The following is a 5,418-nucleotide window of genomic DNA, read 5'->3' as shown; positions in this document are numbered from 1 at the left end:
GAGTGGCATCTTAACACCTCGATGCTTCACTCGTCACGTGAAACGTGGTGTCTTAACACCTCGACACTACGCATTTCACGCTACAACAAATAGATACATTATATACCTACACATATAATTATTCCACTCACTATATTAACCCTTCGTCATTGGGGTTATCTAAGTCCACATCACACGCCCACGTGATAACGTACACACAAAGTGTGCACCTCGCTAACGTGGTCAACCAAAACGCACAACCATGCCAATTGGACCTATACACAAGTCCAACAATTCCACCTATACGAGAAGCGAGCTCTACAAGCTAGAACCCCTTCTCCCGACCCGCACCCATCCTACACATACATATGCATATAGGATATTAACACTCACCTAGTCGTCTTGATGAATGCTTCCAAGTAAACCGCAACACGCCAAATGGAAAGTACCTATTCCATTACCACAAACACAACAACACAATTAGGGTTGACTTACAAACCAACCCAATTGACACCTAGTGCAAATTCGACCCATTTGCACTTCCAAGCACGAAACGCTCCCAAACTAACTAATAATCACTAACACGAGTGAAAATGGTCCTAACACGCCAATTAAACCCGAACACAAGTGTTAAACACGTGTCATACCCATTTTGACACCAAAACCCTAATTTTGACCCATTTCAAAATTAGTTAGCCAAACTCACCCAAAAGAGTTTCAACACTTCCATAATCACTAAACCTAGTGATTAAACTCAAGATCAAACCCTAATCAACGCTAAAACATCAACCAACCCAAAACCAGCCAAGTGACAAGATTAACAAGTCACCATGAACCTACTTCATCATCTAAAAGGGTTTCACAACAATCTAGCTCAAAACCCTAACTTGAACATCAAATCTAACAAATGAAATTCGGAGTTTGAGCTTACCAATACCACCACAACGTAGCTAGGAGCGAGATGAACAACTTTAGAACCCGAGCTTTTGCGAGAATCCGACTCTTTCTTCTCCAAATCCGCCTCTCTCTCTCTAAAACCCTCCTCTCTCTCTCTAGATAAGGTTGAGAGTGTTTGTGAGGATGAAATATCATCCACAAATGACCAAGGAACCAGCCTTGAAGGCTCCAAACCGGCATCCAAATGAATTTACCATTTTACCCCTTTTTAATTAATTAAAACAGCTGGCTTGACAGACAGTTTGGACGGCGTCCCGAATCTTGGACGGCGTCCCGAATCTTGGACGGCGTCCCGTCCTTCTTTGCTGGATGGCGTCCCGAAGGTTGGACGGCGTCCCGGTCTACTGCAAAATCAGAAACAGAAACAGGGTCTTACAAAATATCAGCCTCGGTACAGTTTCTTAACCAAATTGGATCCAACACTTGAATGCACTCAATATCATTCACATTCACCTTATCCAAAACAATCACAGCTTCTTCAGAACGATCATCATAAAACCACCATCTGAACCTCTGACTTCAATTTTGCGGCAATTTCCTCAATGGTACCTTCATCATAGTCTTTGCCCGCTTGTACTTTACAATTCTTCGAGATTCACCAGTTCTAGGATTAACTTTGTAACTGATCCTAGGAAACTGTGGCCTAAAACCTTCCCAATTCTTCGAATTAAAAGCAATTCGAATCTTCTTCACCAGCAACGAAGATCGATCATTCATTCCACGATACAACATTCTCAACCTGGCAATCTGCATTAGCTCAAAGTATGGTAGTGACTTGAATTCGTGACCATGTTTGAAATAATCAACGCCAAACTCTCGCTTAACTGCAAACATGTTGAATTCTTCAATGTAAGCCCAGGCTAGAATTCTCCCTTTCGCACTCTTTCTCAGATTAATCATCTTCAAATACTTCGGCTCAAGCTTCGGTTTCTCACAATACTTTCTAATCCTCAAGATATCTCTCCAATTAACTTCCAACTTTTCAGTTCTTTCCTTATGATATTTGACTGGCAAAAATCCTTCAGGCGGGACTTCAGTTCGTTCTTTCTCTTTACACTTTCGATCCAAAAGTTCATCATTTGTTCTAAACAACTCCTCAAAACCAGGAAGATCATCATTTTTATCATTTTAATATGTAGGAAAATCTTCATGAGTAACATCCTCAACTAAATCATCTATATCTCTATCACTAAAACCCTCTGTAACCTCAGGGCCAAAAGAATCATCCTCAGATGGAGAATCGTTGGACTGTGCGTCAGCAGATTTAGCTTCCTCTTGCTCTAGACGCACCAGTTCGTCCAGCTCTTCTCTAGAGAGGTTGTGAGGGATCTCTCCCTCTTCTAGTTCATCATAAACAACAGAATGCTTGAGCTCATCCTGTTTAGAAAAGAAATCATTAAAACTATAATCAATTTTAAGAGGAATTACTGACAGTGCTGTAGCTTTGGAGGAACCAGGAGCCTCCACCATTCGGTTATTAGTCTCATCCTCAGGCATCTCAACCAGATCAAATTTCTCTTCCCACGCAGTCATCTTAGCCAGAGCTGATGCAGCCAACTCCTTAGCTTGAGAAGCTTCTCTTTTCGCATCAGTTAATAATAACGATTGATCACCAACTTTTCTTTGCAGCAGGTCAACTTGCAGCGATAGCTGTGTAACATCCTCAGACTTAACATGATTCTCCTCCATCAATTGCTCAATCTTCTCATCCATTTCCTTCCTCATTCTCAAGTTATCAGCCATAGCTTGAATATATAAATCATTCAAATTGCGGAGAGTCGAGGAACTAAACCTCCTTCAGTTCCAGCATGAATCGGAGCTTCCGGAGTAGGAGTAGAAATAGTCTCTTGGGAGACTTGTTGAACCACGGGTGGTGACTGTTGTGTTGAAGGACGTTGCTGTTGTGAAGTTTGTTGTCCTTGAGTCTGCGGTGTCGGTGTCACTGGTTGAGTTCCAGTTGATGATCCACCAACATCTTTGTAAACCAACTTGAACCTCCTTTTCAACTTTAGCTTTTTTGAGACCTGAGAAATCTCATCTTCAACCATTCTCCTTTTTGATCCCCTGGAAGCTTCCTCAGCACCAACATTAGGATTAACATCACCAGTCTCATCAACTAATCCACCAGCACCTGACCCACCAGCAGCTTGAGTATTCACTGGTTGTTCCACTTCTTCATCACTATTCGCTACCTCAAAATTAGGCTCTCGATCAGATAAGCTATTTTCATTTCTCCACTTCTTCCCTGGAGGACACTGATAAGTTTCTTTCGCAAGATGACACACAATCTTGCCATCATCAGCACTTTTCATCTGATTCAGTCGATTGAAAGTAAGATCTGTCATATGTTTCAAATCAATGACATCTTTCCTCAATCTAGGCAAATCAACAGTTTGACGATTGATCATAATTTGTAAGAACCTCGGATAAATCAGATATGACTTGCTCGTCACATTCTCCACCAGTAGATCAAAGATAACCCCCGAGAAATTGAAATCAGCCTTCAAAACCAACACATCAAACATTCCTTGATAGATCTCGCTAAGTTCATCAAACCCTCCTTGTAACGGACTTAAACACCTCAGCACAACAAGTGACAAATATCTATACGGTGGAGTGAATCCACTTCTTTTAATCGTTGCTCTCGTGATATCACCAGCATATTTGCATCTTAACACACATCCAGTAATCTTTGTCTTTGACAGCTTCTTCGGCATGTTCTCATCATCCTCGAACAAGAAAGTGTTTTAAATCGTATCTTCAGATATCTTAATCTCCTGACCACAAACAGTACTTACAATAACCTTCCTATCATCTATGGTCTCAACCCTTACATGTTCCCAGAACTCTCTCTGATGTGAGTAATATGTCGTACAGGGCATAAAGATAGCTGCAATTACTCTTGAACGTTTCAGAAACTCGATTACGCCCTTGTATTTACCAGCATTGGGACCTTTCTCATTTAGACAAGCTGTGAGATTGGAACCACTGTTAGCTTTCAACCCTGGAAGATCAATAGAAAACAGACCCCCCGATGACTCAGTATCGGATTCATGCGGAACGTTTTCTGGATCAGCTTGAACACCTGACATTATGAAAATAACTGCAAACACAATTCAAATCAGCACAGAGTATTCATGACTTATTAGACACCACATGGTGGTCCTAACAAAATATATTACATCATTCAGTCTATGAGATCAAGATCACAATTACTTGTCCGAAGTATGATTATTACAGACATAGAATAGTGTATCAATGCTAACAGACTAGCATCATCAAATTACATATCAAGCTGAAAATACATAATAACAAAGACAAACTCAGAAACACTTATCCCACAATGGAATTCTCTGGCACTAGCTTTTCCTTATATTGAACCCCACCAAGTTTCTCAAACACATTATGCAATAAGGCTGCATATGGAAATGGTTCTTCCATCTCAAGAAAATCTTTCATTACATGAATGAGGAAGTGGCCCATATTTACTTGAATACCCTCTATTAGGCAATACAAAAGCAGAGCTTCAGTACCAGACAATAGATTATATCCTTCTCTCCTAAAGGTCACATTACTTTTGATTATTCTCAAGTGTATCTCATGTTGTTGTGACACCTCGTCATCACTAATCTCAACCCTACCATCATTGACTACTTTCCCTGACTTGCATAACCTTGCAATTATGTCAGACAGTTTGAATTTGTTGGGAATCTTTCGTAGATCTTTGCTAAGATACAATATTTTAACCCCAGTGTACGGTACATTTAACAGGTTTGAGAATTCCTCCATGGTCCACTTATACTGTTGGTCAAATAAGCCTGAGTGGACAAATTTCTTCTTGTTATCTTCTAAGGCAACATTGGCATAAAATTCCCACAGTAATTCAGGACAGAAGTAATCCCTGATGTCTAAGAAAGCTTGACACCCAATCTGTTCCCAAGGACTATAGGTCTGTCGAGTCGCAATGACCTTTTGTTCCACTAAGATGGGTCGTCCACTAGCTAGAATTCTCCTACGGTCGATGTTAAACATCCATTGCCCAACAAAGGAACCACCTGACATTCTAATACAGACTACAAGCACTAGCATTAGATAGGCATAACAAATATTATCAGAAACCTAAAATTCATTCAGATTTAAACATAAAAACCCACCATCGGTCCAATTACATTACCATCGGTCGATGGACTGGACCATCGGTCCGATGGTCTAGACCTACAGCAGTTGGTCTAAAACACATCAATAAACTGATCAACTGAAAACCTACGGTCGAGTGTATAGTCACACGGCCGAGTGTAAGACACCATCGGTCGATGGTCAGAGACCATCGGCCAGAGGTAGTTCATTAGATCTGTTTCATTAAATCATTCAATTTGATCAATCCGTTGTTTCTAGTTCGAATCTTGGTCATGATAGCTGCTAAAGGGGCCGATTAACACTTAGACATCAACAATTTCAACAGATAACTCACAAAAATCACTC

This window comes from Rutidosis leptorrhynchoides, chromosome 1 (genome assembly GCF_046630445.1).
Source record: "Rutidosis leptorrhynchoides isolate AG116_Rl617_1_P2 chromosome 1, CSIRO_AGI_Rlap_v1, whole genome shotgun sequence".
NCBI classification, from domain to species: Eukaryota; Viridiplantae; Streptophyta; class Magnoliopsida; order Asterales; family Asteraceae; genus Rutidosis; species Rutidosis leptorrhynchoides.
This window is presented reverse-complemented; position numbering follows the sequence as displayed.